Raw genomic sequence first — 20,750 nt, forward strand, 5'->3', positions numbered from 1 at the left:
TCTTAAGTTAGTTCTGTGAATCGGGCCCCCAGATTTTAAAATCAGCCCTCGCCATGATAGCGGCCATAATGCCCTTATTCTAGTAATTACTATACCTTCTGTTAAAAAATCACCTGCCAAATTCCCAGCTTCAGATGCAGGCCTGAATCAGACCAATGGAGGTAGGAGAGTTCGCTGGGGCGAATTCTCCCAGTCAGAAGACAAACTGGCCATGCTCTATTAACAAATCCTCCCATATCTTATAGCTGTACAACAAGTTGCAGAGGCAAAGGGAACGTCGACCTATAACTTAAAAATCGCGAAAAACCACCAAGAGCTGTTCACCTCCATGGCCGCTTTTTTTTACCTAAACAAAAAACCTAGGGCGACTAAAAATTCTCAACACCCATGGTTTAATTTAAATTACCGTGAGGCTAAAAACATCCTTGTCACTGCTATCAAAAGTAATGCTGGGCCAGAGATTAAAGTTGCGAAGGCAAAATTCAAGAATGCCATTGCCATGGCCAAACAAAGTTGAGAATCGTAAAAGTGGGATAAGCTCAGAAGCGCCTTATCAAACCACAACTTAAGGACTTTCTGGAATATAATCAACTCAGGGTCACAGGAGGGCAAAACGGCCATAGAATCTAATATCAGCGAAGAAGCGTGGAAGGCCCATTTCAAATCACTCTACATGAGGCTTGATGACGGGGAAGGACAAGTGCATAGACCCCCCCGCTCCCTTGCATGATATTTGCAGCAACTCCTCTGATCTCGCCAAGAGAAGTTTCTGAGGCCCTGGGCATGATTAAACCAGCAAAAGCTGCACGGCTGGCTAAGATCCCTGGTGATCTCTTCCGCTCTGAGCCGACTGCCTGGACCCCTTACTTATCTTCCCTGTTCAACGGTGTTCTCCAAGGCATGGCGATTCCCACCACCTGAGCAGGAGGCGAAATTATACCAATCTATAACAGGTATTGGCATAGCCAATAGGTCTCGCCTTTGGGACCTTATAAGTATTTAAATATGCAGCACAATATCCTTAGTGCAACTTCAACTGTTGAAAGCTAAACACTTATAAGGTCCCAAAGGCGAGACCTTTTGGCTATGCCAATGCTTGTTCTGATGTTGGATGCACTGGGCATAAAGCCTGTCATCCGCACATGCCTTTGCGACATAAAGAAGGTAAATAAAGCAATGTGACTGACGCTCTTTATTTCTGTCAGCCTACTTTGTTGTGCCACTGTGCAGATTCCGTGATCACAAATCCTGCCCGTGCCTGTCAATGGGCGGCTGGGACATATGTAGTGCACGTAATGCCTTAATAAAATATTTCCCAAACCTACCTTCAGGTCGAGTTTGCGCTATATAAAATTAGTAAGAGCAATTTACATATGTATTAAGTAGATGTAACGGACAATTTCCGGTAAATACATTTATTTAAGGTATTCATTTGAAAAATGTAGTCTGCTTTTGTTTTGAACGTTGTTGCACCGGTACCAACAAAGCCCCGGAATAACTGTGTGATCGCTGGCAGGAGCGCTAAGTTAGGCCACACACATAGTGAAGGTAAGGGGCTAGCGGCACGGCACACTTCCTTCGTACACCCAGTGCAGGCAGGGCCATCAATACTGCACACTTTGCACAGTTGTGCTGAAAGGGCACAAACACATTTGTTTTCGCCTGCCTCCAATGGAAAGCTGGACATGGAAGAAGCCCGGCATTGTTAGCACCACTTCTTCTGTGCGAGAAGGAGACACGGCCGTGCAGAGCTCATTCGAACATATTTTTTAAAACATGTACATGGGAATTATGCCCTGCTTTTTCTGATGTTGGCTGCGCTGGGCAGAAAGCCTGTCATCAGCACATGCCTTGGCGACATAAAGAAGGTAAATAAAGCAATCTGACTGACGCTCTTTATTTCTGTCAGCCTACTTTGTTGTGCCACTGTGCATATTTCGTGATCACAAATCCTGCCCGTGCCTGTCAGCGGGTGGCTGGGACATATGGAGTGCACGTAATGCCTTAATGAAATATTTCCCAAACCTACCTTCAAGTCGTGTTTGCGCTATATAAAATTAGTAAGAGCAATTTCCATGTGCATTAAGTTGGTGTAACAGGTAATTTCCTGCCAAAACATTTATTTGTGGTATTCATTCAAAAAATGTAGTCTGCATTTGTTGGGAACGTTATGACACCGGTACAAACAAAGCCCCGGAATATCTGTGTGATCGCTGGCAGTTGCGCTAAGTTAGGCCACACACATAGGGAATGAAAACAAATGATCACAAATCATGCCCATGCCAGTCAGCGGGAGGCTGGGACACGTGGCTGCAGGTGAGGGAAAGCTACCGACAGTTGATCCTGTGAATTGTTTCGGTCTTTCATCCACTTAAATATGTAAATGTAGGTGGCGCCAGTTTGTATTAAAGGAATGGCTCTGCAGGATATCGCGACCTGTGTTTAAGATAAGGTAGTTGGTGTAACAGGTAATTTCCTGCCAAAACATTTATTTGTAGTATTCATTCAAAAACTGTAGTCTGCATTTGTTGGGAACGTTATGACACCGGTACAAACAAAGGCCCGGAATATCTGTGTGATCCCTGGCAGTTGCGCTAAGTTAGGCCACACACATAGGGAAGGAAAACAAATGATCACAAATCATGCCCATGCCAGTCAGCGGGAGGCTGGGACACGTGGCTGCAGGCGAGGGAAAGCCACCGACAGTTGATCTTGTGAATTGTTTCGGTATTTCATCCACTTAAATATGTAAATGTAGGTGGCGCCAGTTTGTATTAAAGGAATGGCTCTGCAGGATATCGCGACCTGTGTTTAAGATAAGGTGTGCTGTTTGAGGGGTTGTAGGGGGGTGTTAGCAGTAAGAGTAATGCAAAATCGCTAAAGGAAGAGGCAGCTGAACATTTTTGTTTTATTTCACCGCCATTAAAGTTAACCAAGCGCGCACGCAAAGAACTGTGAAAGATGAAGACAATTTGGGTGTCATTAAAGAAAACAAACACGCGCGCATTTTTTTTTTTAAAGCAGTTCGAGTTTGTTTCACCACCATCTAAAGCACATTGTTATCGTAAAGTGCTTTGTGAACGTTGTTGTCTGCCTACAAGTAATAAGGAAAGAACTGTGAAAGCTGAACACAGTTCTGGTATATTTCACCGGCATTAAATAAAACCAAGTGCGCACGCAAACAACTGTGAAAGATGAAGATAATTTGGGCGCCATTAAAGAAAACAAACATGCGCATAAAACTATGTTAAAGCAGTAAGCAGTTTGGGTTTGTTTCACCACCGCGCAAAAAAATGTTAAAGCAGTAAGCAATTCGGGTTTGTTTCACCGCCACGCAAAAAAATGTTAAAGCAGTCGGGACGCAAAAAAATGTTCAAACGAAAGTAATAGCGATCGCGATCAAAGCGAAAGTGATCGCGATCGCTTGGACGGGAGCGCTGTGTGGCAAGCACGTGAGTGGTGCGCGCGCAGCAGTGATTGGCGGCTGCGCGCGTGCACGCTCACGTGTACTGAAGCTTTAGGCCACAGGCAGCACTTTAAAAATCCCAACTACAAAATGTCTCTCCAAGCTAGCGCATGCGCTGGCCTCCGCGAGACCTAAAAAGGGCTCTCCTCTTTTACCTTCTAACTATCATCCGATCAGTTTGATAGATGTAAGTCAAAAAATATTTGCACGTGTCCTATTGGGGTGTCTCCAAAACTGGATGGAGGAACATAACATTCTTACTCCCCTCCATGCCAGTTTTCGAGCAAGGATATCAACAACTGACCAGATTTTAAGGCTACAGATGATATACTGGAAAACTGTTACTATTGAGGGTGGCAGCCTTTACCTCATATTTGTAGACCTTAAGTCAGCTTTCTATCTGGTATCAAGGGACAAACTCTGGGCAACTCTATTAGACATGGGGGTCCCAGAGTATCTTTGCCATCAGCTAAACGGTTTACATCAGAGTAAATTTGCCCGAATTAGATTTGGTAAAAATGGCAAAGTTTCATTTCCCCTGCCTGTTGAGAGAGGGGTCCGGCAAGGCTGCGTCCTGGCCCCAACTCTCTTCTGCTTTTATATCAATGGCCTAATAGAATTTCTTCATGCCGGGGTAAACATCGATGCCCAAAGGTTGGCGAAACGCATCATTGCAGCCCTCATGTTTGCAGATGATACGCTTTTGCTTGCCAAATCCCCCATGGGAATCCAGAGAACTGTGGACAATTTTGTCTCCTTCTGCAAACAGCGGGGATTGGAAATCAACCTACCAAAAAACAAAGCACATGGTTTTCAACGTAGATAATACCACTCGCCCAAGCCCTTCTCTGGATGGAAGTCCCCTGGAGAGGGTATCTATATTTGAGTACCTGGGAATTACACTGACGGAGAGAATGAACTGGTGAGCCCAAATCAGTAAATCAGGCTTAAAATTATCCCAGACCACGGGGGTATCCTAAAACTATATAGGACATGCACTGAAAATTGAGTGAGCCCTGCGGTGGATATCTACAAGGCCCAGGCTAGGACGGCTGCACTCTATGGAGCTGAACTTTGCGGGCACTGTCCAACTGGACAGTTAGCCCGTTCTGAGAATGTATTTGCTAGACAACTTATGGGATTGCCACCCATTACACCAGTAATACCGCTACGTATGGATCTAGAAATCATACCCATTGAGGAAGAAGCTGCTCTCAGACCTTTATTATACTGGCGGTGCTTGTGGTCCACACCTGAATTAGCCTCCTATAGAGAAGAACTGACTGATGTCATGGGGTTGCGTGGTACAGGGAAGTTTCCTTGGCTGTTACACATCAAGAAAACATGTGAGGTCTTGGGCAGGGGCAGTTTGTGGCAGAACCCAGAAGAAATATCTCAATTAACTTCCAGAAAAGCTCTGATTGAGAGCTATAGAGAACACAATCTTACCCAGCTCGAGATGAGACCTACAGTGGGAAGACAGACGGCTGAGTTTCTGGAAGTTAAATCCACATATATTCTAGAACCAGTGTTGGACGACATACAGCCGCTTTTGGCTAAGAAGCTTTATTTGCAATTCAGGTATGGAGTCCTACCGCTGCGTTCATTTACTAAGAAGTGGGAGGGCCACACAAATGCAGAGTGCCCAGTGTGCCTTAACGTAGTGGAGACTGATCTCCATGTGATATTTTTTTGCCAAGGATACAGGAAGGCTAGGTCACGATGGCTATTACAACTTTGTAGGAACCTGGGGTCGAGACATTGTCGTACTGTATATAGGATTTTAAAATCTGACACACTTATGCAAATTGTTTTTTTAATTTCTCGCTTTTTATTTACTATGTGGTGTACGCGTAGAGCTATTTTGAATAAGTCTCCAAACAGGAATGACAACTGCCCATGATATGTTTTAACAGATGTATCAGTATTAATTTTATTATGTGGCTGCTTTGGGGAGAATAGAACCATTACTATTGCCTAATATGCCTGTTACGGAATGTCCAATTCCCCCTGAACGTTTGTGGTTCTATGCACTATGTGATAATTGGAGGCAAATACGCCAGCCGTATGAATCCCTTTTTGTTAGCTTTTTTAGTCACTATTTTTATGTGTAGCACAATTTTTAAACTTCTATGGAGCAAATAATCATTAACACCAATTTCCAAAGCACATGCACTTTATGTCTTGCTCTATAGGATGGTTGATGTCTGGGGAAATTTCGTAAAGTCCGTGTCTTGTTTTTTATCTATTTTAATTTATTTTACTCAATTTTTAAAAACAGTGTTTACAAATTGTGCTTTTATGGCTAGTTATGCCGAAATAAAGTTTTTTTATGAGCTATGAGTATCCAATTTATAATGATAGCAAACAGAATTCCACCAGGCTTTGTATGAGAGTTTAGACAAACATTACCAATTGATAGCAATTTGTTGACAAGCCAGTGCCAAAAACACATCAATCAATTTGGTTGTAGAAATGTTCAGTGAAAACTCTAAAATTCCTAAAAAAAGATTGAGAATGTTAAAAGGTTGATTTATGGTAAATATCAGTTTAATTTGCCAAAATGATAATATATTGGGACACCAGAATAACATAGGCATATTTTCACCATTGGGAAAAGCTCAAGACCAACATTGAATGGATTTATATGTAGAGAACTTAGCACAATTAATGGAGCAATATAAAGTCTGTGATAAATAAAAACATTATGTTTGAGTTGTACCAGCTGATCTAGAGATTTTATAAATATGTACCCATATCTTTTTCCAAAATGCAATATGACAATTAATTTTCTAAATCACGTTCCTAAAGGAGCTTTGGACTTGTTCACATAGGGTTTGGAAGTAAAAAAAGTTTATAAATATTGTACGCTTTAGGATAGGAAGAGAGAATTCTAGACAAATCAGAACTTCATGGTGTGGAGGGTAAAGTATCCTTAAAGTGAAAAGAACATCTAGGATAGTATTTATAATTAATGAAAAACGAGTATGAAAGGAGTGTGGACAGTGAAATAATTGCCTGTAGTGAGGAAAGAAATAGGTGCATCATCTTCAAATAATTGTGATATTCAAATAATAACTTTGTCTCTGCGGAATTTCTAGAAAATAGGACTTTTGTGTATTTTAACAAACTTACTATAGCATATATTCATATCCAAAAAGGTAGTCCCGGAAAGAAAAGCAGGAGGATAGGCTGACAGAATGAAGATACAAGTGTGCTTAATAAAGGGAGAGGCAGTAGGAGAGGATTTAGAAGAGAAAGAGAGAATCTCTGTTGGGTAAAAGGATGAAGTAATTTCTTCTCAATATCTAGCCAAAGAAAGGACTGTTTAGTGGTATATTTATTTAAGAACAGAATTTCAATCTTATCCTAATTAGCTTTATATCCTGAGTCCTGAGAAAGGGAGGTCATTTCTCTAAGTAGTGCCGACAGAGACTCCTCGGGATGAGAAATAAAAAGAACAATGTCTTCAGCATATGCTGCTAATTCTAAATATTGGTTACTATATTGAAAACCCAATATGAATTAATTATTTCTAATATGAGATAGGAAGGATTCAAGTGCTAAAACAAATAATAATGAGAGAAGAGGACATCCCTGGCAAACTTCTTGCTGATGGGAAAAGTATGGCGAGCCATTCCATTAACCAACACTGATGCCTTGGCGGATTGATAAAAGAGCAAATGTGAGGCAATAGTCTTAGGATCAAAACCATGACAAGGTAAGGATTTGAGCATCAATTCACAGTATATCCTATCAAAAGCATTCTCTGCATAAATGGTGAATGCTGCTAGTGGATATTGAAGAAGAGGAGTTTTGCTTAAAACATTAAAAATAAATGAGTTTTGTCTGACACTAGCCTTCCTTGTATAAAACTTGATTGTTCCTTACCAATAAGATGTGGAAGGAAGGATTCTATACAAGTTGCTAAAATGTTTGCAAATAATTTATAATCTACATTGAGTAGAGAGTCTATAATTTTTTCAATGAGCTGGGTCTTTGCCATATTTATGTATCAGGCAAATTACAGCTTCTTGAAATGTACCTGAAGTGAGTCCAACTGTGGTAAAAAATTAAAACAATTGTAACAAGCAAAGTACAAGCATGTTGGAAAAGTAGAGAAAAAATTACACAGTAAAGCTATCAGGCGACTACCACTTCCTCATTAATGTAAGCTCTTGTCAGATTTCTACCAGGGAGATACCTGTTTCTAAATAATTGAAATCTATATCCATTGGGATAGATTTGAGAGTGTTCTGGAATAAGAATCAATGTAGGTAGATTGCACTGGAGAATCAGGAGTATGTAAAGTCTTATAGAATTTAGTAAATTCTTCCAAGATATCTTTATTTTGAAACAGAGAAACTTCCTCCGAGTTGGTCAAGGAGTCTATATTAAATCATTGTTTTTTAACCTTTAGCTAACTAACTAATATCTTAACAAGTTTATTCCAGCCACTATAATATCAAGCACTACTTTTCGGAAATATTGCAGAAGCCTAGTAAGTGCAAATTTCATTCAATTGCAACTTAGCTTTAAGGAGATTTTGAAGCTCACTATTTGATTTGGAAGCATAGCAGTTCTGTTCTGCAGTTGTTATGGAGGTCAGTAAAGATATGTGTTTTCTTTGGCACGCGCCTTATTCTTGTTTGATACATGTCCAGTGATAAAACCACGAGCAGCAGCTTTAAAGACGACCCGTGCTTGTGATTCATTGATCAAAAAGAATTTAGATGCAAATGATATAAAGGATGAGGAGAATTTAGTCTGTTTTAATAAGAAAGTGTGGAACCTCCATCTATGCATTGAGGGGAAACCAAATTCAAATCTGTGATTATCATCCCATGATCTGAGAGTAAGATAGGACTAATGGTTGATTAAATAATATTTTGAGATAAAGGATTAGAAACAAAAATGTGATCTAGTTTATTGAGTGAGCCGATTAAGCTGGAATAAAAAGTATAGTCTTGTGAAGTGGGATTACAAAGTCTCCATGAGTCAATCAAACCTCCGTATGAAATAGTGGAGTGAAATTGTTTTTGCACTCTACAAGAGAGAAACCTGACTGAGTACTGCCTATCAAGAAAAGGGCCCATAATTTGATTGCAGTCACCTCTAAAAAATAAAATAAGTATAATTATACTGGAGACATTTTTGTGAAAATGTGGGCCAAAAATGTATTTGCAATCAATTTGGGTTGGGCATAAACATTACAGACCATTAAATGGAATTGCATTCACCAATATTTTGTCAATAAACCATCTGCCTTCAGTATCAGTTTCAACATTAGGATCTAAACTCTTTATATATAATAGTAAAATACCATTCTTTTTTATTAGACTTAGGAGACACCAACACTGAGACTTTCCAACCACATTTAAGTTTTAATACTTCAGAGTCAGTAAAATGAGTTCTTGTACTAAAACTGAATCTGGATTAACCTTTGCTAAATGAGATAGCACTCTGTCATTTTATAGGATTAAGAGACCCCTTTGCATTCCATGAAATTACCCTGAATGTAACATGTAAAAAACAAATATGAAGGCCTCAAGTGGACTGTCCCAAAAGTGAAATAATTACAAAATATTGATATGATAACTTATAGAACCAAAAAAGTATCATATAGTGAAATATCTATGTCACTCAGAGTAAGGGAACGCAAAAAAAGAGGAAAGAAACAGAAGAAAAAAAAGTGAGCTAGGACAAAGGAAGACAGCACCTATCAAAAACTGACCACTGAAAACACATACCTTGAATTGGGGTGGTGACAACACATATGACGATGGTGCATCCGACACGGGCCACACAACAACAATGTAATGAAGCAAGAAAGGACGGGGGAGGGGGAAATCTTTATGCATACCTGTAATGAGAAATAAAAGGAAATCAGCATGCAAACATCTCTAGGAAAAAAAGATAAACATGGCATGGCTTGGACTGCCATCATGGTGGACGCAGCCTGATGAGGCTCCAGGCATCATAGCCACCAATCTGCAGTAATCCACAAGTGATCCTGCCCAAACGAAACATCCAGACTACATCGGTGGCCAGGGCAGGCGTGCGTCCCAGGCGCGCCCCTAACAGCAAGGTGACATTTTGACCCCCTGGCTGGAATTGTCCGTAATGAGCTGTTAGGCGGCGAGGGCCTGGGCCTACGTGGGGAGGGCACATCCCATGGACCTGGCGCCCAGGAGTAGATGCAACTCCAGAGGCGGACAGGGGCTGCGCCAGGCCCCAGAGGTGAGATGGGGCTGCAGCAAATTGCTGCCAGGTGGCGGCGGCGGCTTGATTTGGGGCTGAACTGGTCCGGGGGTGACTGTGGGTCTGCACCCCTGAGGCGGCCCATTTGCTGCTGGTGTAGTGGTGCCGGGGCACTTGGAGTTGCATGGCGACCCCCTGTGGGGCATCTCTTGCTGGGACTACAGAAACAGATAAGGAAGACACTAGCACATGGCGGTCGGGAGATGTCTGTGGAGGTCCACCAGTGGCACTTAATGCATCCTAGACACACGGCCCTGCTGGGGCACGCCATGAGTCGGGGTCCAGCGAGTCTGATCCCATTAAGGGATCTGCTTGGCTGGCTACCTAGGGCTAAGGAAGCGGCTGGGCTAGGCTTGGTGCGGGTTATGGTCAGAGGCGGCTAGATTCCGTGAAGCCCGTGTAGCATCGTCGCCCGATGAGATTCGCTGGGTGATCCTTGGACAGCATCCAGGATAGATCAGCCCCATTTTGACACTGTGAGGGCAACGTCTTGGCACAGTGACTAGAGCAGGCCGTTCCTCCTCCCCCCTGCAGATATGGGCAAAGACAAGCCTGGGGCTTCGGCCCTAAACAAAGTACCCTGGACCCCTTAACTACCGCCCCAGGCGACGCTGCTGAAGGAGAAGCCGGAGGTCTGATCCCGGATAATGTGGTGCTCTTGGTAGCAATCACTCAATCCCGAGATGCCCTTGAGGCAAAAATCTGCGCCGTGGGGACCGAGATGTAATTTCTACACCAGAACCTTCACAAAGCTCATGGCGGTGGAAACACCAGTCTCAACAGTAGAGGACACAGTAACGGCCCTGCAAAAGAAGGTGAACAAGCTCACCATCGTTACACAGGAACTAGCGTCCTGTGTGGAGGACGCCAAGGGCAGATCTCGGCATAATAATCTGCGCTTTATTGGCTTCCTGGAGGGGTGTGAAGGCTCTTCAATGGACGGCTTCCTTACGCAATGTTTAAAGGCCCTCCTGCCAGAAGCCTCGCTGTCCACCTGCTTTGTCGTTGTGAGGGCGCATTGGGCACTGACTAAGAAACCACCCCAAGGAGAAAGGCCAAGACCAGTAATAGCCAGGTTGTTGAATTATGCGGGCCGGGACACCATCTTACAATAAGCCAGGAACCACAAGGATCAATTACTCTTCGAGTCATGCCAGATAATGGTCTTTCCGGAGTATACCAGGCTTGTACAGCAACCACGCCAGTCATTCACTGTGACCAAGCGTAGACTTGGGGACCTCAACAAACAATACATGTTACTAATTCGGCTTGAATGAGAGAATAACTCGAAATCCTACTTCTTTGACTCGCCAGAAGCAGTCTTTACCTGGGCGGATGAAACAACCCATCTCAAACCACATACACTGATGCCACTCGAATCAGACTCGTCTCAGGACACGCAGCGCAATAGACAACCGAGAAATAATTCCAAAAGAAGACACAGATCAAGATCAAACTGACACCCTCAGGCCCTGGATGAGGAATCGTTAGTAGGGACAACCGCCTTTACTTCGCTGTCCCACTGCCCGGATCGAGTGGACTTTCTCCAGTTAAATTCTGAGTCGTTTGGAACATCATTCAGCTTGGACGTCATCTCAAGGAACTACCACACCCCTGGACATTTATGTTCATATTTTATGGGAATTTGGGATATGATTGGACGAGGTCCCCTGGAGTCTCCCGTTGGGGTCCTAGGTTTTCCTCCTCCGCAACAGATGCTCCTTTATTATAGTTATTGTTTTCACATGTACACAGAGGCTGCACCATGACCACATACGCATGGCTAAAGATGTTCTTTACACATACGATAGATGTCAGCAAATGCAGGTACTCCCCAGATCGGGGAGCTGACTATAGTCTCCTGGAATGTAAAAGGGCTGCTCAATAAGATTAAGATTCAAGCCAAGCGCTGTGACGCAGACATCATTCTCCTGCAAGAGACTCATGTTCTGGGTAATAAAATTCCATACCTCACTAGATTTGGATATCACACAGTTTATCATTCGGGGTTCGCTAGGGGCTCCTGGGGCACAGCTGTCCTTATACACTGCCAGGTCCCATTTGTTTTCTCCAAGCATTGGTTAGACCCTGGTGGCTGCTAAACTATCATATTGGGGACACTATCCAGAGAAAACATGAATATTGGCAGCATATCTGCTCCCCCCTTAGAAATACCTTTAGAGACAGAATCACACAGCTTTGGGAGGAACTCCCAGAGGGCTTGACACTGCTGGGTAGATTGGAATGATGTCATGTCACCACTGGATTGCCTGTGCGAGCAGAAACATGAACCCCAGACGAGTAGATCCAAATTATGTACCTTGGTCACGACATTGAAGTGGTGTGGTGTATGGTGGACTTATCACCCTGCTGAAGCGGAGTTTACATTTTTATCCACCGTCCATGGCTTGCTGTCATGCTTGGACTATGTCTTCATGCCTCACAGCTATATATAGAATATCACATATCTCCACTCTACCCAGGGGATTGTCTGACCACTGCCATGTCCTATTCAAATTCAGTATAGGTCCCCACAAGGACTCCTTTCCTGTGGCTGATGTTGCCCTGGTGTCTCTGAGACCCGGTTTATCAGGAGACCCTAAGGCAGGCCATTTCAGATTATTTTGCATCCAATACCACCTCAGCCCCGTCCAAAGTAATCCTATGGGAAGCCCTTAAGCTTACGATCTGTGGGGTGGACATCAGCTTTCAGGCGGGTGAAAAGCAAAAACGCATTGCACAGCTTGTTGAGCTGGAGAACCGTCAGTTTACCCTTGAAGCCCAACTTGCTATAGATCCCAGCCGTCTGTATGCCGCAACCTACTCCAAGAGCAACAGCACAAACACCAACACCTTACTAATGAAGTGCAAGAGATCTGGCTAGAATCACAACACAGAATCTAACACAGAATCTTTCAATGGGGTGATAAGTCCAGCAAAATGCTCCATCGACTGTGCCAGGCTGCGAGGTATCACACCGCGGTCCCAACACTCTGGGATTCAGACGGAGTTGTGTGCTCCTCTCCAGTGACAGTTGCCCAGGTGTTTGCAGCGTACTACGCCTCCCTTTACAAACAGCGAGAGCACATATCAGGGGAATTCCCCCCTAGAAAACTCTCAGACCATGCACGTGACCAGCTGGATGCCCCCATAACAGAGGAAGAACTCGGTGCTGCCCAGGCTGGGCTCCCGGCCCTAACGGTTTCCCAAGTGAATTTCTACGGTCACAGATGACAACTATGGGTCCTCACTTGTTGGAAGCACTCCAGGTGCTCTTGAGCAACACATACTACGCCTAAATTGTTTTGTTTCTTAAACCTGGCCAGCCTCCGGAAGACCCTTCCTTATATCACCCTATTTCCCTCCTAAATTTCGAGTCCAAACTCCTGGGTAAAGTTCTCGCAGATCGCCTTTGTACGTGCATTCTTGAGTTGATCCACCACGACCAGGCTGGCTTCATGCCACATCGGTCCACCAGGCACAATATCCGGTGGGTCCATAACGCAATAGCGAAGGCCCCATAGTTAGGCCACCCCGCGGCCACCGTGTTGGCTGACATAGACAAGCCATTTGACTCTTTAAGCTGGACATACCTATTTCAACTTCTCAGATCCAATAATCTCGGCCCATGTTTTTTGGCATACATTCAATTACTTTATACCGACCTTTCAGCCTCAGTCTGTATTGCTGGACACCGATCGGCCTCCTTCCCAATAGGCCGCGGCACATGGCAGGGCTTCCCCCTGTCTCCGTTGTTATTTGCCCTGGCAGTGGAGCACCTGGTGGCCTGTGTGTGACGTGATCCACTGATCTGGGGGTTTGAGTGGTCACAGACACAATCTGATAGAATCGCACTATATGCAGATGACGCACTGTTTTTCATGACTGACCCATGGGTTTCCAGACCTCAAGTCCTCCAGATTCTCTGGGTGTTTTGAGAGACCTCGGGACTGGGTATAAATCCCTCCAAATCGGTACTCTTCCCAATATGTGGTGATCAGGGAAGTGGAACATGGGCTGCACAGCTGTCCCTTGCGACAGAGGGATTTAAATACCTAGGAGTTTTTATCTCACTGTGCCCCACAATTTCATGGACTCACAACATTAACCCACTCCTGGTTTGATCTACTGCTATCACTATATGGGCAATCAGCAATTTTTTAAATGGCTTCTTCACCTCGAATACTTTATTGGCTAAAAATTTCCTGTATGATATTCCCCGTACGTGGTCAGATCAAGTCCACGCTATTCTAAATAAGTTCTTGTGGAAGGAAGGCACCATTCGTGTGGCACTATGGATGTGCACACAATCAACATATTGCGGTGGCATTGCAGCAGCGGATGTCTAAGCTTATTATGCGGCTTCCCATCTGTTGATTATAATTGAATGGTGGTACAACTCGCCTATGGATCCGGCTTTTACGCTCGAGCACATAGCAATGGAGGGCATCCCCCTCATGAGGCTTTTATGTAGCCAAGTGAATCCCGACTTTCTACCCCCGGCCAGTAAAACAGTAATCCAACTCTGGTGATACACGGTCAGAAATATGGGCTGGCAGGGCCGCTTGATGCAGACAACTCTGCTATGGCATGGCACATATTTGCACCCAGTAACGGCACTGTCCATTTATTGGGCGTTTCCACTTCGGGGGCTCTCATGCAGGGTACTACCTTTCAATCATTCCAGCAATTACAAACAGACTTCCAGTTGCACCGGACGCAGTATTACAAGTAGTTCCAGTTGAGGCACGCCCTTGATTCATTCGATCGACACTCTGCCAGAATTTCATCCCCTGGACTATTGATGGGAGACTTAGGAGCACATAAGATTGGTCAGATCTATAAGACATTAACCACCCACACCCGCACTACATTGCATAAGACCAGGGAGGCATGGGAAGAAGATCTACCTGACATGACGGACGATGACTGGTCGGACCCCCTCACCAGCCCCCATTGGTGCGGTGGTCTCCACACTCCATCGCCACATCCAACTTAAATACCTTCACCGTATATATTTCACATGCTCCTTCCTTTGGAAGATGGGGTCATTCAGGCCTCAGATGTGGGGAGGCGGAGGGCACTTTCCTACACACAGCTTGGGGAGGCAGTGCGCTGCAGCCTTTCTGGCATAAAGTTGCATTCTGCTTGAGCCAGGTCTTGTCGTGGGATCCCCCATTTGACCCTAGGTTGTTCCTGCTTCATAGTACGCAGGAGATCATTGAGAACCATTGTAAACAACATTTACGCTTCCTGGGTATCACACTTGCAAAGCATGACATTGCCCAAGCCTGGAAGTGGACTTCTCCACCGGCAATAGGGGGGTGGAAGAAGGTTATGGACAGATGCATGAGAGCGGAGATTGCGGTTTTTTATGCCTGAGGTTGTGTCCTCGGAAACATAGAAAAATATGGTCCCTTTGGGCCTCATGTCGAGGCATAGATCTACCAAATCTATCACAAACAAACCCTCTATTAGATTTGCTTTATACACCTACCTGATCATTACATTGCTCAAATCACATAACACTATCATCCGTGTGTATACACATTTAGACATCCTGTGCTCAGTCAGGTCTATAGTAGCCCATGTCATGTTCCAGCTGTTCTGCCTGCAGGTTTCGCAGGTTATATGTTTGTATGGAACTATTTGTATCTGTGATCAGAAATGTTTCTATAATATATGCAGTGGGCTTCGGCTCCTTATGTTCCATGAAAATCAAATAATATGTGTTGTTAAAAAAATATAAACAATATTGAAAGCCAATAGAAGCTTCATGAAAGTCACTTGCGGGTAGAGGGACCAGCTGTGTCCATAGTATCTGTCATGTAAGAGTTTATAAATCTTCTGAGTGAAGACAGATCCTCAAACTTGGTAGTTTTGTTTGGTAGGTAACATTGAAACAACATGGATGAAAGAGGCCATAACAAGCCCACAAAGTATTTAACGCAGGATGAAGGCTGAGAAAGCCCTTCCGTCTGTTAGCTGTAGCATTCGAAACATCCAGATTTTGAAAGGTGCTAAAATGTCATATTGATTTGTAGGCTTGGTGTTTTGAGGGCACTGTACCACTACTTAGGTATTAAAACAATGATGATTTTTGAGCCCATGTACACTCACAAGTTTGATTAATTAATTATTTAACTAATTAATTAATTAATTAATTAATTAATTCGATCGGTCACTTCCACACCATCAGCAATAAGCAGAATGTTACTCTTTGTGGATCCGTTTGTATGAGTTATGCCATGCAGTCTTTTCATCTGTAGTAGTTCTTTTAACAAAGGAATTGAAGCAGAACAACAAGGGTTTAATCCAAGCAATGATTTAAAATTATTTAGCATGGGCCTCAGCAGATTTATTTACCCCTTAACACAATTGTATTTTGGAATCACTTGGGCAGAATGCAGTCAATTCTCTCTTTAGCTTTACTGTCCTGCAGGACTAGCATGTAATGTAAATAATATAATGCATTTTAATTAGGGGTGGGCGGAATTTGCGAAAGCGACTTTCGCAAATTATCGCAAAAATGTTTAAAATCTCCGCAAACACACGGAAATATCGCGAAGATGCGGAAGTTTTTTTCCCACCCGTTCGCGGTATTTTCTGCGTGTTCGCGGCTCGCCAACTTACCCATGCGGTTGCTTGCAGGCGTGGCCATCTTGTTTTCACTCTTCTCACGGTGCATGATCGCGAGAAGAAAGACGTGATCGCGCGACGCATGACATTACTGCGGGCGCGAACTGTCACGAGACAGCGCAAATGGCTACCAACAATCCAACATCTTGTGGAGAACGCGACCGGATCGGGAAAACTTGTCGGCGAACGCGGGGATTCAGGTAAGGCGATCGCGCGCGCGCGAGAATGTATTATTTTACAGCGCGAGCAAGAACCAAATTATCGCTAAAATGCGGAAATTTTGACATTTTCGCGCTCTCCGCGCAACGCGAAAATGTCAAATTATCACAATTTCCGCGAGCGGAACGGAAATTTAGCCCAGGCCTAATTTTAATACACAAAAATGGATGTATGTATGGATATTAACAGTTATTAAATCCGATGCCATGTCTACATTCATGCAATGTCAGTAAGAATAAATGTGGTCTAACAATACATGATTTTTACCAATAAAGATAATTTCCCACAAATACACTTTACACATCTGCATAAATACTATCAGCCTGATTATGATGTTGGTATGCGTTGCCACCAACTGAGATCTCTGAGGTCCGTAACCGACCGACCTCAGGTGGGCCGCCTGAAACCGCAATTTGCGATGCGACGGGAAACCAGCCGCAGCACAAGCACCCATAGAGAAATGGGAGTTACTATGAATCTCTGCACCCTGTGCCAGACACTTCATGGTGCCTGCCACACGTGCAGGGATTTACAGGGGGGCACAATAGGTGTCCCCCAGGCCAACAACCGGAGGCCACAGGGTGAATGGAGCCCTGCTATGGGCCCCCAAATTTACTTTCAGACAGGCTTTCCATGTTGGAAAGCCCGAAATGGAAAGCCTGCCAGAAACCCACATGATAATCCAGACAGCGGGAACGCCGTATGTAAGGGATTGTGTGCTTATTACGACTGACCAACGGGCTCCTTGAGCCCGTCGGAAGCCAGTCAGTTTGCCCTGCCAGTTTAAACTCCAACCGCCGTCTTCTTAATAGGGTGGTCAGAGTTTAAACCTTGGATGCTCTTCTTAAAGCCTCCGACCGCAGGTTGGAGGCTTTCCGAGCTGCTTCCAAATGAGGCGCTTTATGTTCAATCAATCAATCAATCAATCAAGCATTTGTACAGCTCGCTACTCACCCGGAGGGTCTCAAGGCGCTTGGGGGAGGGGGGTCCGCTACTGCTCGAACAGCCAGGTCTTGAGTTGCTTCCTGAAGGAGAGGTGGTCTTTGTGATCTAATGTCTTATCGATCACTATGGAATAACACATATATACACTTTAAAAGTGCAAACCATCCCTCCTCAATGTAGCCAATATCGCCTTCCTGTTTTTTTTAGCAAATTATTGACCCAATCTTTGTTTTAGAGTTACAAAGCAGTCTGTAAAATGTGAGATCTTACATAGACATAAAATGTAATGGATGCTGCAGTATTTTGTGGAAATGCTGATCATCCTAACTCCCAATGACTCCTTATCATTCTTAGCAGCAACTAAGCTTACCTCGTCTAAGCCCAGAATGTAAGTTCACAAACTATGCTGCCATTCTCGAAAAACAACATTCTCTCACGGTGAAACCTTTTGACTAGGCTGGAATTAAAAGAGAATTCTGGTGCGCATATTAGAGAGAATAAGGCCGTGACAACTAATTAACATTGCAAAGTCACATTCCTTTTATTTTATGCCTTGACTTATAAAATTCTTAATGTGCACGTTTCAGAATAGCAGAAAAATGTCATGCCCAGAGTACGGATAGAGACCCCTGTGAAGCAATCAAATTATTTCAAGTAATTTAGCTGTCATTATTCCTTCATTAAGTATTTCTTGAGCTCCTACCCTTGCCTTTTATCTTCTGGGAAACATCTTTCAAAAGACCGATTTAATATTCAGCTTCGCTAGTAAATGTGTAGGTCTTAATCTTGTAATAAGATATGGTTCAATTAAGAGAAAAAAGCAGATCCTTGATTCAAGCAGGTATAACATTCATAGTCTTCTGATTTTGTGCTGCTTGTAGTTAAATTAAAGAGGATCTGCGATTGATCATCGGTTCCAAGAGGGAAGTTGTTATTGAGAAGGGGGTGTCAATTCTAAACGTATATATCTATGCAAAGTAGTCTGGAAGGTTGTTTGTTGGAATATCGATAACAAAAATATTGTTTGACATAAATATCATGTACAAAAATATTGCTCCATTGGGTTTAGAGTTTCTATTATTAATTTCAATTTCAATACAGTAGCATTTATGTAAATTATATGTAGAAATTAATGGGGACAAATCCCCAGAGCATTTATGAATACGGGAGTAGCACTCTTTAAAGTACTCCTACATGCCTTTGTGGTTCATTCTTGTGAATAAATGAAATGGTCAATTAGTGAACGTATTTCCGCTAGTTGTAAATTAATAGTCCAAGAATTTTCCCTCTTTAGTTGTTTTGGGGCCAATTCACAAAAGCATGTCAAAGTACCTAACAGAAAATAACAAGACTTCTACCTTACATAGTTCAATTTGCCTTTGTGACTAGCAGTCAACATTTGTATTTAGTACACAATATTCTGGTACCACACCAATTAGATTAATGAGGCTAAACAATGAGCCATATTTTTTGATGTTACATAAGGGATAAAGTACCCCCTGCCATACATTATAAGGATATTGAAAGTCACCTAGGAGTTTCATAATTATATAGAGGAATGAGGCTGAGATCCTTGATAAGGGTATGGAACTCCAAGGTGACTCGCAATATCCTTATCATGTATGCCAGGGGGTAGTTTACCCCATATAATACGTTTATTTATTTATAGAGTGTTATACAGCGCGTGCATGACCCAAGAGGGTATCAGAGGGCTTTACAAATAGCCAAGAACAAATGAGAAGAAGACAAGTAAGGCTAAACAGCAACCTGGTTGTGAAAGATACAGGCGACCACCTCCGAGCTGGTGGAGGAGGTCCAATATATCGTACAGCCGAAAGGTCTATTTACAAGAGCATAGATAAGTAATAAAACATGGGTGTTGAGGACAACAAAATGTTCAGGAACAATACAGGTTGTAGCAATGCAAAGCTGGAAGAGAAAGCCTGTCCGTACCAATCCAGGCTGACAAGACAATAGACAATGGTGAATTTGTAGTTCAGAAAAGTATTCATCAGTAGAGCTTTCACATCTTTTTTGAAAGACACTGTTGAGGGATTCAGTCTGGTTTCAGAAGGCAGGCAGTTCCAGATTCTCTGGGCAATACCCGAGAAGGGACAGTTATATTTTTTCTTTATTTGAAATGTTTGTGGTTTCAGCAGCAAGGTGCTGGAGCTCCTAGAGGATCTGCAACTGCCAAATAGTTTCAGTTTTTGAGCAAGGTACAGAGTGGTGTTGAAGTGAAGGGCTTTATGGGTCATGCAGGCAAACATGGTCACACATCACTTTTCCCACAAACCACTTAAAACTTTGCTGTGAAGCTCTATATCATGAAAATGCAAACATGTTTGCAACCGTAAAGAATAAAAAATAAAACATCTGGTGCAAAATTAAACACATCAAAAACGTATTCGAAATTTGTGACAAACAGATATTAGAAACAGTTCATACATGTCAGGTTTTAAAAAAAAAAGTAAAGCTGCAGTAGCTCAGAATGTGTGGAAACATGCTGAAAGATTCTAGCTTTTCCTTATCTAAGGAGTGCAAAAAATAAACATATTCTCGCTGCTTGTCATTGCAAGCTTTCACAATAGAGCAGAACAAAGAAAAGCAACGTTCCTTTTCTGTTGCTTTAAACAGCTGCTACAGTTATGCTCCAAAATCTGTCCTGCCTTTCACGTCGGCTGCTGGCTCTGACAGTAGGCATTGTATTATCAGACATCTGCTAATAACTAATAATAGTCAAGTTCTGATGTCTTTTCTTGATAATTGGTGACGGGGTGCATCACAAGTCAATGGTTATAAGAAATCAGAGACTGATGTTTATACAGGGATTACAGGATCCCATGTATTATAAGAAAATATAAGGGGAGTTTTCAGCAAAATAACATGGAACTGGTACCGGGAAGGCTGTTAGGAAGGGAAGAGGCTGGAGTGAGCTCTCAGAGCACTACAGAAGAATATTCAGTCACGAAATTTGCAAGATACACATTCATCATATTCAGCAGCAACTAGACTGAGACAAGACTAAGAGAGAAGGAACAGGACACATACAAAGCATTATTGGAGCAAAAATGCAAGATTGGTGGTAAGCAAGTAGGCTGCAACATTTCAGGCATGGGGAGAGAAGTGGGGCACTCTTGGCATGGAAGACAAAGACAGACAGATCCTGTAACTATAACAACTTATGAATCAAGGAGGGGCACACCATGAAGTAAACACG

Source organism: Triturus cristatus, chromosome 6 (genome assembly GCF_964204655.1).
Source record: "Triturus cristatus chromosome 6, aTriCri1.1, whole genome shotgun sequence".
In the NCBI taxonomy this organism is placed as follows: Eukaryota; Metazoa; Chordata; class Amphibia; order Caudata; family Salamandridae; genus Triturus; species Triturus cristatus.